General features: G+C 34.5%; 1 long non-coding RNA gene across 3 annotated transcripts in view; it reads right to left on the reverse strand.

Moving 5' to 3' along the window:
• Positions 1 to 13,163, reverse strand: part of LOC131517046 (uncharacterized) — a 140,161-nt gene that overhangs the window by 11,098 nt on the left and 115,900 nt on the right. For 2 of the 3 annotated variants that reach the window (XR_009264356.1, XR_009264358.1), the window contains 2 exons: positions 10,383 to 10,482; positions 3,834 to 3,926 (listed from right to left, as the gene is read on the reverse strand). This is a non-coding gene — a long non-coding RNA (uncharacterized LOC131517046). Of the gene's footprint in view, positions 1 to 2,495; positions 2,931 to 3,833; positions 3,927 to 10,382; positions 10,483 to 13,163 lie in introns of those variants that run through there. The other variant, XR_009264357.1, reaches the window with a different exon arrangement.

Below are 13,163 nucleotides of genomic sequence, written 5' to 3' on the forward strand. Positions count from 1 at the left end.
GCCCTTATACTTGTTTATTTTCCAAGTTTCTGTTTGTTAGAGATTATCTATTATTGGAGAATTAATGTAGAAATGCATTTACACCTATACAGTCACCATTTGATTTCCAGATACTTGTGGAATAACTCACTGTTGGTTAAATGGGAGGTGTGCTGGCCAATTAGCATACAGTTGAGTTTAGTTCATTTACATATTTCTGTATCTATTCCTAGATGCTATTTTTTATGCCACCCAAAATGCTGTTATTTGGTTAGATTTTATTAGTTTAGTGATATTAGTTTAGTGACTATAATTATGAAATGCTATCATATAACAAATAGAAATAAAGCTTATTCTTTTCAATTACATTTTCTCTTAGGTATTTGTGATTTCTTAAGAAATCACACAACTTCAAAGAATATCGGTAACTTTGCCTATCTGCTTTTTAACATGTAGTCCAGAACAATATATCATTCACAGAAAACAGAGAAGGTATTTGGTATATTTGTTACATGAGTGAATGAAAAAAAAGTTGAGTTTTCATGCATTCCGTTTTCTAATTGTTAGCATGACCTGAGGACCAATCAGAGGCGTTTTTATCTTCTTCCTTTTTATAATGCAAAAGACAGCTTCAAAATCCTCAGAAGAACCTCATGGTGCTTGCCAAGCCCATTTCTCCCTGACATTCTTAAATACAATATTTCCACCATATAATCATATCATGTGATATAAAACCGAAAATTATATGCCTATCCTAGTTACTTAAACTCTTATTTCTCAGAATAAAAAAAAAACCCTCTACATTTTATATATAATTTAATAGGTCTGATCCTCTTAGAAAAAATGAATTAGACCATTTACTTCGGGACAATGTTTTCCCAAGTATGGTAAGACCGTGTCAAAATAGCAGAAAATTGTTCACTGATCTAAATAAAATTATTATGAATTGTTTGCCACCATCACCACACATGCACCCACAGATATAACCTCAACATCAGCAAACTCAGTTGCCAGTGAGGCAGGGAGGCTGCCATAACACCATGAAGAGAAGATGGAGGGTTGGTCTGCACACAGAAACAAGCTCAGTAATTACCTCAAGAATATCAGTAGAAGCAGAGCACCAATTCTGTCCCTGATTTTACCGTAATCGATCTCTTGTAGATTCTTGAAAAAAAATGATATTTTCCACATGATAATTACCTTAGCTTCATTATTTAAAAAGGGAGACCCTGAGAACTCTGGGATAGAACCCATTTAGGGAAACCTCTCCTCTACGATCCTGACCTCTCTGCCTTTTTTACAGCGAAGAGAGAAGACATTCATATTTTTTCAGCCCCTGTTCTCCTTGCTTTGAGTGAGGGGGAATGAGACACTTTAAGCAGTAAAGAGAAAGAAAAGTCACAAATGAATCACTAAGTGGAATAAAATCTGTGCTTTAATCAAAACTTTCTGTGACTCATCGATATTTTTTTCTCCTCCACAATATACCATGGTGAAGTCACTGTCTTAGTCACTCAATCAAGGGAGAATTGAATTTGAGTTCATTTCTGAAAATGAAGTCATAAAATTTCCCTGAGTGAAAAATGACGAACTATATTAACTCAGTTTGCATACATCCCAAATAAGGCAGGGAAGAAACTTGATTTGTAACTGTTGATGTCACTAGAATTCAAAGATGTGTAAAATTCCTAAGCTTATTTTCCATTCAAATGTGATGAAAGAAAGTACTTTCTTCAACCCTGTGGATTTCCAACCTTAAAATTTTTTTTCAAACACAGTAGCTAATTCCTAAGATTTATTCGATAGGGCTATGATATGGAAAAAAGCAAGAAAAAAATGTGATAAACAGAATGGGTCAATATTTACAAAATTCATATCCCCATCTAAAAAAACATGCCTATTAATATATAGTAATTTATCTGTGTCTTTGTAATCAGCAAGAACTTTTAAATTGGTCACTCAGCATCATATAGTCCTCATTGATTTATCCTAATTCAAGTTAGAACTATAACCTCAATATTATAAAATAGAAAATATTAAGATTTTATATATATAAACAAAAACTATATATAATATATATGTATTATATATACATATATACATGTATTACACACACACACACACACACACACACACACATACACACACACACACAAAACAACTTGCAAGAGCTCAGAACAAAAATTAGCAGGTTTTTCCATGGACAGATTTTATTGGGACTCAAAAAAAGGCTTTATAAAGACCAATTGAAACTATGGTCAAAATAAAATGAGAATTGGTCATTAAATCAAATGAAATATTCTCCTTCATATATCAGTTGGACTTGGGTTCCATGTGCATGGGATACTCCATGGGATTGTGGAGGAACTAAGGTATTTATTATAAGAAAATGATTGCACCCTCTAAAACTGCACAAAAACCCCCAATTCCTATGACATTGTAGGTAAAATAGGTATAATACATAAGAAAAAAATCATTACCATATTCTCTGAATTTAGATTTATAGATATTATTGAATAGATATTCTTGGTATATTTGGTTGAGAATATAGAAGTCTTATTTTTATGTGTAATGAATGTCTTTTGACATTCTGAGAGGTTACAACCCTACAGGCTGTCTGTAAATAGTCCATATTGCTTAATTCAGTTTTGGTCAAATGAATTATCCACAGTAGTTGTTTACTGCTTAGTTCAGCTGGGAAACTTCCAGCATGGAGTCAAGGACCCTTGTGCTTTAGAAGTTCATTCTGAAATGTCCATTGCTACTTTTAGGAAGTTCAGTGAATACGACTTTGGGAACTTAATCCCAATAAAGAAAGATCATCTCTTCAAAGTCCAGAAGTGCCATCATTTTGACCTTTGTCACACAGCAGAAAATGAAGAGTAGCACCATGTCCTTTCTTGTTCTCTTCCCTCTCCATGTTTCTAAGTTCTTGACCCTTCCGTCTTCCTCTATACAAGAGAAATGACCTTCTTTTATCTCTGTAATCCCCCCAATAAAGGCACTGAACCCAACTTCTTGGGGTTAATTATCTGATCCTCTCTGACCATCTTCCTACTCAAGCCTTTTGTGCTGTTAGAATTTCCCTCGGCTTGTTTTGTTGATTGCCCATTAGGTGGGACCCTAGCTGAGCAAACATCAGGCAAACAAAAAGATATATATATATGGACTTTTTTCCAGAGTGACATATCCTCCATTTCAATCTCAGCCTAAAATGAGATTTACCTTCCTCTCTAACAAAGCCCTTAGGAGATTCTGTTCAAAAGCTGAGCCAAATGATTTTCAGGAAAGATGTAGTACTTACCAGGTTCTCAATTGACTACCTAGATTATTAGAAAACACAATCATCCATTCACACACATTTTTGGGCATGCAAGACCAGTGATTTTTAATATTTTCTTTTAAAAATACACAGGAAATTCACTCTTTAAGTCAATGCAACTCAGAGAGACAGGAAAAGGATGGAATTTCAGAGCAAATAGCAAAAAGTGCATCCTTGTTTAGGTTATCACGTTTGCATAATTCCATTTCCATAAAGCAAGAATTTTACTCCATAGCACAGATGAGCCTTGAAGGGTAAGATATTTAAACTATGCATAGTTTACCTTGAAGGGCTTTTTTATAAGAATTTTTAAAAATTAATAATTAGTTAAGATGTGCCAAATCTACTTGTGATGAGCAATGGGTGTTGTATGTAAGTGATGAGTCACTAGATTCTACGCCTGAAACTAATGTTACACTCTATGTTAACTAACTTTAATTTAAATAAAAACTTGAAAAAAAAATTAAAATTAAAAGATGTTCTGATTCTTATATTTTGAAAAACAGACAGATTTTAAAAAGAAAAGTTTTACCTTAGTTATGTTGATTTCAGTAGAATTTCCTTAAAGGCCTAAGGTATTTACATACTCCTCAACACCACTGAGTTTTCTATCCTTTCCTGAGTCCTAAAAAAATGGTGAAAGAAATAGATTAAGACCTGATAGTTGTTAGACTAGGTGAGTCTGACAATTTCCAGGTGAGTCAGAGAGCTCAGATTTACTCAGTATAAAAATCCTAGGTTAATATTTGGCTTTGTCCATTCTACAAGTGTAGAATTTACCACTCTGATTCTAATCAATCATGCCTGTAGTCTTTCTCTTTCCCACCACAGAATCATCAGCAACCAATGAAAGAGATTGCAAAGAACTAAGGGAAAGTAATCATACTTAATTACTGATCATTTCCTCCAGAGTACAAAACTACACAATTTTCAGCTTTTGGGGCTAGCCCTGGAGCAAAATAATAATAATACCACTAATAACATAATAAACTAAGGAGTATATTTCTCGAGAAAATGTAGCCTTACACAAAATATTCTCACAGGGAGGCATAAGGGTACAGGTAACCCAAATCAGTGGTGTTCTAAAATGGAATTGATAAGCTTTGTGGTTTTTCAATGTGACAAAGTAGTAACCCATATTCTAGACATAAATTTCTTCAGGATGGGCTTGAGGAAACAGGCGTCAATTTTGATAACATTCAATCTCATAAGTAAGAAACAACCATCTTTCTCTTGCAATTGGTGTTTATGGGAAACCATGAATTCCTTAATGTTCTTCTTGGTTTATTCTAAGTATCAAGAGCAATGGACGAAGATGAGAGACGAATTCTGAGAAAACAGTATCTTTTTTTTTTTTTTTTTTTTTTAAATTTTTTTTTTCAACGTTTTTTATTTATTTTTGGGACAGAGAGAGACAGAGCATGAACGGGGGAGGGGCAGAGAGAGAGGGAGACACAGAATCGGAAACAGGCTCCAGGCTCCGAGCCATCAGCCCAGAGCCTGACGCGGGGCTCGAACTCACGGACCGTGAGATCGTGACCTGGCTGAAGTCGGACGCTTAACCGACTGCGCCACCCAGGCGCCCCAGAAAACAGTATCTTTAATAAGACTATACATTTGTAGGTCATAGAGAATTTCTAGGTTTCAGTGACTCAGGCAAATATTTTTGTTAACATGTTTGATATCAGGTTATGTCTTTGGGAAATCACATTTTTTAATGTCAATCTTTATTATCCAAAGGAAAAGGAGACTTGGAAAATAGATAAAGAACCATATTTTTAATCTAATGAATCACATCCTAAAAAATGACAAGCAAGCACAGTAGAGACATAATAAAGATTTCCTATAGTTAAAATTACTAGTTATTTGCATAATCCCAACATCCGTCTGTTAAAACAATATGTACCCACATATTTTTTGTTTCAAAAAAGAACAGCAGGCAAAATAGCCGTACAGTTAAAATTCATGGATTTGAAAAAAAATTATATATGATGAAGTTTATTTATGCTGAATAAATCCCAAATTTACTTTTTCTTTATTCAAAGTTTGAATATAGAACTGCTTCTTAGTTTTATGCCAACTTTTGAATAAATGAGTCATAGGAGGTAAAGCTATTGGTTGATAACAGAAAATATAATAACAGTACTCACATTTTGACATTTCTATTGCACCTTTCACCTTGAGAAAATCCAAGGCAATTAACCTAAAAATCATTTCTATACTGTTGGGATTTGTAAGCCCCAATTGAATCCAGTTATCTTCCAAGTTATCTAAAAGTATAAGTAGATCATCCACAGCCCTGTCGGCCTGTCAACCCACCTTACTGGCATTTGCTACCAAGAGGCCTCCAAGGCCTGGTGCATGAACATGACCCTATAAATGATGGCCAGTTTCATGGAAATGAAGGAAATCCTGCCTTTTGTGATAAAATTCATGGGCCTTGAGGGCATTATGCTAAGTAAAATAAGTCAGACAGAGAAAGACAAATACTGTATGTTCTTACTTTCATATGGAATCTAACAAAGCCAAACTCATAGAAACACAGTAGAATGGTGGTTGCCAGGGTCTAAGGTATAGGGGAAATGGGGATATGTCAGTCAAGGGGTATACACTTCTGGCCATAAAATGGGCAAGTTCTGAGATCTAATGTACACCATGGTGACTATAACCAGCAATGCTGCATTATATATATCTTAAGAGATAACACCACATATTCATTTAAAAAATGGTAATTGTTGGGGTGCTGGGTGGCTCAGTCGATGAGTGTGCAACTTTGGCTCATGAATTCGAGCCTCTCACTCTGGGATCGCTGCTGTCAGCATGGAGCTCACTTCACACCCTCTGCCCCCCTCTCTCTCTGTTCCGCCCCACCCACTCATCTCTCTGTCTCTCTTTCTCTCTCAAATAAATGAATATTAAAAAATGGTAATTGTGTGAGGCCATGGATGTGTAAGCTAAACTCATTGTGGTAAACATTTTGCAATATGTATGCGAATCATTATATTGTACAGCTTAAGCTTACATGTGTTATATGCCAATAATATTTCAATAAAGCTGGAAAAAATAAATACATATATAAATGATGCTAGTTTAAAATAATGATGGCCAGTTGGTCATAAAAGCTAATATTATTTTGTACCCAAGAATGAAACCATACAAATTTACTGACTTTATACTTTAGGGCTAGGCATACCTAGCTATTAAGCAGTTTATTTGTCAATCAAATAGAATATAAGTATCTTGAGGTATTAAGCATCCTTCTGTGTTATAGAATTCAAAATCTCACTAAGTACAAGAAGCACATAATTTCTGTTGTAAAAATCCTCTGTCTTAATATCCTCATTACATAGGCAATTCTAATGATCAGGTGAATATCTGCTTCTGTCTATACCCTTTAATCAGTAAACTCTTATTTTTTTTATGTTGCAAAAGACATAAAATGTAGGTTCTTGCCTTCTGAGCTTTTACAGTTGATAAACAAAAATATACTAACATAATACTAAAGGTACTATGTCAGAATATAATTTCACAGTGCAGTAGGAACACAAAGGAAGAAAAAAGCAGATCTACCTGGGCATGAGAAAAGACTTCAGGGTCATAAAAATCACAGATAAATTGTTAAGTAAAAAAAAAAATTCAAATTGTAAAATTGTATTTACGTATTAGCTCAGTTAAGTAAAGAAAAAATAGAAAAAATAAAGAGGTCAGTATATTAACTATGGTGCCTTTGCATACTGTAATGATGGGTGAGTCTTTGTTTTTTCTTTAACATACTCAGGGAAACAGGTAATATTTTCATGCTCGGGGAAAAACTCAAAACACCAACAAGATGTGTGGCATCTCGAATAAAACACATTGAGTCTACTTGAGGGAGAAGAGAATTTTTTTCATAATTGCCTAACTCTTATTTTAATTAACTAGCTTCAGTAAAGAGTCTTTTTAAAAAGAGAAGAGATAAAGAATACTAAATAGATCCATCTGAGAGACAAACTTAACAATCCTACTACCACTACAGTCAGGTAACATTAACTGTGTCACAACTGAGTGTATATCAGCTTCTAAAGTATAGCATTCAAGCACGTGAAACAGTATTTGTTTTAACACACTCTTTATGGAATGAATTTGAAAGACTTTTCTGAGTTGTCCTGAAGAGAAAAAAAAAAAGCATCCTCCCACAGCTGGTTCCTCTATTTTTGGCTTCTCCTATCCCTGTTTTCATGGCAGCTGAGAAATATTAATGTGAGAAAAGTATCTTTTATTTTAGTCTTTAGAAAGAACTCAACAGAAAATCCTGCATCTTTAGTAGTAGAGGGTAAGAATTCCAGGATCATACTGTGGGGAGTACATTCCTGGAACAATGTGTGGGAAAGAAAATGTTACATAAAGTAATATGTTTGACTTACATATGACTTTCCCAAAGCGTATGCTGTTTACATATAATGCTAAAAAAACATATTTCACCAAAAGTTAATATGTCCCCTAGGAATAATTACATAAAATAGGTGTATAATCAATCTCATACACATAAAAGGCAGAGTGGAAGAAAAAATTCTTTAACCCACCACCAATCAACAGAAACAAATGTTTACCAGATCCATTTGAAAATAGGAGAAACATTCAGCTTTATGAAAGACTTTTTTCCTGACCCTTCCTATTAATTGTACACACCTATAAAATTAAATGCTTTAAAACATTAATCTTGAAAAAAGTAGTGATCACATTGGATCCAGCAAATTGGCAAATAAATAAATAAATAAACAAACAAACAGTACTGTAGTCATAGATCCAAGCCACATTTGAAAGGGTAATGACAAGTTACTTCAGTTTTATTGACTCAATCAGATCATATGGTGAGTCATTTCCAGACATATCGATAAACTCATTGATTCCTCTCATTCTTGTAGTCACTGGACTATAGAAAAAAGGATCAGTAGCCATTTGACCTTCATTGTGTATTAAACAAACACCAGATGGCAAGGATTCATTCAGGAAATCCATTCTTTCTTTTTCATAGTCATGTTCACACTGCTGCTTCCCACTGAGCCTTTCTCTCTGCTTGTCATGGTGCCAAAGCTGCCTGCATAGCACCTTTCATGCATCACAGCTTTCAAATCTTGTCCCATTAGTTTCATTTTGTTTCCATCATAAATAATCTCCCACTTTCTCATACACTCTTTCATTATCTAATAATGGGCCGGGTCATTATACAAAGGAGCCAAGTATTAAAGGGTTAGTGAGTACAGTTTGTCCACTTGGTTTCTGGCCAGTGTATGAACTATTTATTAAACAGATAAATTTATGCAACTAAAAAAGGAGATCTAGAGGATGCAAACATCCCCATCCTGCTAACACATTTTAGCACAAGATACAGTGAAGACACTGGAATCTCAAATTGGACACTTTAAAACACTATATACCATGAGTGTAACCTAACTCAACCTAATTATTTCAAGAAACACACAAAAGCAAATACCCTATCCTCTGTAAAATTCCGTCACAATTCCTCTCCTTGGCCATTCCCCACACTCATTTGGACATCAGCCAGCCATCCAGAAGTGTTGAAATGTTGGTAAAGCATTCACGAGCCAAGTGACTCCATTCTAAGAGTGTTATCCTATGACGAAATTTCACAGAGTCCAAGAAGGGAGACTTGTCTTTTGGGAGAATGTTGTATAGAGACAAAATAAGAAAGCTGGACGTTATGTGAGATTTATTGCCAACACTGCGAAGTTTAGTACAAACAAGGAGTGCTCCCTGGGTCTCAGTGGAGTGTCCTTCAGTGTTCAGAGGAAGTTAAATATTGAACAAATAAAGTATTCTTACAGCTAGAATCAGTTTCTTCGATTATTTCAAGAAAAGTTAAGAAGTTTAGAATGCAGTGTGTAGGATGCTATAAATATAAATATGTCAGCACTGAGTTAAATCATCCCAGCCTATTATTCCCACAGGCAGGCCAATTATCAGGGGATAATTGGACTGATAATGAGCATTCTGACTGGTCGAGAGGTCCCTCTAGGGGTACAGCACCCCTTCCCCTTATAAGGCTATCCTCTGTGCCAAGAATGGCATAGGTTATAAGTGGGAACATTTAAAAGAATGTAGTATCTTTGAGAAAAATCAGTTTATGTTGATTGAAATAAGATGTTGAATACTAAATATTTTTTAATAAAGAAGCAAGGATACAAGCTATTTAGTAAAACACAATAGAGGTAACGCAATTATTTTGTTTGTTTTTTCAAAAAATATTCCATTGTGTGAAACAATTTCAACCATATTTAGAAAAATAGGAAATAAAAGATAAAAAGACCCACTCATGATTTCAACTCTCTAACAGAGCCAATTTAGTAATTTTAGAGTTTGAAATACATGTTTACTGCAAAGTCAGTTGTATCATTTGTGTAAGCAATTATTCCATTATTTACTGTTACATGTTGACAGTAAACTCATACTAAGCCCTGTCTATGCCAACATATTTAACTAAATATTTTCTGCCTAGATTGCTCTTTCCTGCCCTCTTTCAACAGATAAATGCTGTTTATTCTTCAACTTCAGCTTAATTTTCACTTCTTAGGGGACAGTTTTCCTCTGACTTCACAAAGATGAGTGCTTATATACCCTCTTACACATTGATTCTTCCTAGCCCTTAACATTGTATGTGATTATTTGTTACCCATCTCTTCCAGTGAACAGTGATCTCCATGAGGGCAAAGCGATTCGTCTTGCGCTTAGTATTATATCCCAGAATAGCACCTTGCACATAGTAAGTGCTCAATAAATAATCATTGAATGTCTGACTAAATGAATGGATTTAAGCACTGTCTATGTCGCTCTAGATGGTGAGATCTGAACAAAGAGCAAGTGGTTTGTGTACCGACCCATGAACAAGAATACATAGAGCTAATGACAGAATCTGCCCTGATATTTCCATCACCTTAGCACTTTGTATCTTATGTCCTCAGCCCACTAGCCCTGTATAAAAAGAAAACATAAGAACTGTGAGTGATTATATAGGAAGGGGAAAAAAACTGGTAGAGAAAAAGAAACTGCATAAAGCTCTCAGAAACTGTCAGTAATTATTTACCTTCTACTTTGTTTTCCTTTGAATGAAAGAAATATTTCTTCATAGTTTTCAGGATGGCTCTGTTTTCACATACAGTCCTGATCTCAGAAAAGTTATAAACCTGAAAATAAATTAAAAGGACCTTATCATATACTGCTGGATTCCACAGAGTCAAATTACACGATACATAACCAACCATTTCCAACTGAACCTCATCACAAACCTTGCTTAAAATGTCGGTTCAGATTTTTTGAAAACTCGATTCAATTTCTTGTCAACATTCTCAAGGTTTGTCTTGTGTCTCAGTTTTGCCTCAATTATTAATACCACCTTAAATTCCATTTAAAAAAAGAACAATTCTTATTGTTTTTCATCATATAAATTGTAAGCCCAATTATAAATCTATACGAAAATAAATTATATGTTTTATCTCTATATTTTATAGTTTTAGGTTTTATGGAAATATATGCTTAAAAGTCTGAGGAATTAAATAATTTTGACATTTTTCACCAGGATATTTCATTAGATAACTCAGCCACACCATTTCAATTTGTTAAATTATAAACTTTTTTTGGAGCAGTTTTTCATTCACTGCAAAATTAAACAAAAGTACAGAAAGTATCCATATACTTCCCTATTCAAACAAGTGTATAATCTCCCTATCAACATCCCACACTATAGTGGCACATTTGTTACCCACATTTGATGAATGTACATTGACACATTATCACCCCAGGTCCATAGCTTACATTAGGGTTGACTCATGTGTTGTACATCCTATGAGTTTTGACAGATATGTAATGACACATTTCCACCACTGTAGTACCATACAGAACGGTTTCACTGCCCTAAAAATCCTCTATGCTTCACCTATTTCTCTCTCTCTCCTCTTCAGTTCCTGGCAACCACTGATCTTTTTACTGTCTCCATAGTTGTTCCTTTTCTAAAATGTCATATAGTTAGAATCATCCAGCATGTAGCCTTTTCAAACTGGCTTTTGTTTTTACTTAGTAATATGCATTTAGATTTCCCCCATGTCTTTTAATGGCTTGTCAGTTCATTTCTTTTTCTCAATAAATAATATTCCATTGTCTTGATGTACCGCAGTTTATTTACCTATTCTTCTGTAGAAGGACATCTGGGTAGCTTCCAAGTTTCAGCAGTTATGACTAAATCTGCTGTAAGAATCCATGTGCAGGTTTTTATTTTCATTAGCATGAGTAAACACCAAGTACAATTGCTGGATTATAAAGGAACAGTTACTTTACATACTTGCTAGTCTTTGGTATGTTCAGTGTCTAGGATTTTGGCCACTCCAATAGATATATAGTGGTATCTCATTGTTTTGCAATTACCTAAAGACGTATGATGTTCAACATCTTTTCATATACATACTTGCTTTCTCTGTATCTTCCTTAGTCAAAGTCTGTTCAAGTCTTCTGTCTTGAACCAGGTTATTTTAACCAGGTTATCTTCTTATTGCTTCTGTCTTGAACCAGGTTATTTTAACCAGGTTATCTTCTTATTGCTGAGGTTTAACAGTCTTTTGCATATTTTGGATGACAGTCCATTATCAGATGTTTCTCTTCTAAACATTTTCTCCCAGTCTTTGGTTTGTCTTCTCATTCTCTTGAATTGTCTTTTGCACAGCAAAAGTTTTTTTGATTTTAAAAGAGCTCGGCCAATCAATTGGTTTTTTTTCAAGGTTTGGGTCTTTTGTGTTGTATCAAAAAGTCACTGCCATATCCACCGTTACTTAGGTTTACTCTATTTTATATTCTAGGAGTTTTATAATTTTGCATTTTACATTTAGGTTTGTGATCCATTTAGAGTTGATTTTTATGAAGAGTGTAAGGTCTATGTCTAGATTTATTTTTTTTGCATGTGGATGTCCAGTTGTTCCAACACCATTTGTTCAAAAGACTACCTTTTCTCCACTGTACTGCCTTTGCTCCTTTCGTCAGAGATCAGTTGACTATATTTATATGAGTTTACTTTTGGGTGTCTGTGCTGTTCCTTTTATCTAGTTATCTATTTTTTCACTAATACCACACTGTCTTCATTATCATAGCTTTATGGTGGGTCGTAAGTCAGGCAGTGTCATTTTCCGACTTTATACTTCTTCAATATTCAGTTTGCTATTATGGCTCTTTTGAATCTCCATATAAACTTTAGAATCAGTTTGTTAATACCCAAAATGAGTTTGAGATTTTGATTGGGGTTGCATTGGATCTATAGATCAAGTTGGGAAGAACTTAACATCTTGACAATTTTGAGTCTTCTTATTCATGAACCAGAATATCTCTTCATTTATTTGCTTCTTTGATTCTGTTCAGCAGATTCTTGTGGTTTTCCTCACATAAGTCTCGTATATGCTTTGCCAGATTTATATCTAAGTATTTCATTTTGGTGGTGTTAATGTAAATGATATTATGTTTTTGATCTCAAATTCCACTTGTTCATTGGTGGTATTTGGAAAAGTGATTTTTCTTTTTATTGAAGTACAATTGACACGCAATGTTTCATTAGTTTCAGGTGTATAACATGGTGACAAGTCTGTATGTTATGCCACTGTCACCACAAGTGTAGCTACCAAACTGTCACCAAGCAATGCCATTACAATACCATTGACTATATTTCTTATGTTGTGGCTGTTATCCCTGCACCTTATTCATTTCATAACTGGAAGCCTGTATCTCCCACACCCCTTTGGCAACCATCCGTTTATTCTCTGTACTTATGGGTCTGTTTCTGGAAAGCAAATGACATTTAACCTTGAATCCTGCAAGCTAGTTATAATCC

The sequence above is a fragment of the Neofelis nebulosa genome, chromosome 7 (genome assembly GCF_028018385.1).
Source record: "Neofelis nebulosa isolate mNeoNeb1 chromosome 7, mNeoNeb1.pri, whole genome shotgun sequence".
NCBI classification, from domain to species: domain Eukaryota; kingdom Metazoa; phylum Chordata; class Mammalia; order Carnivora; family Felidae; genus Neofelis; species Neofelis nebulosa.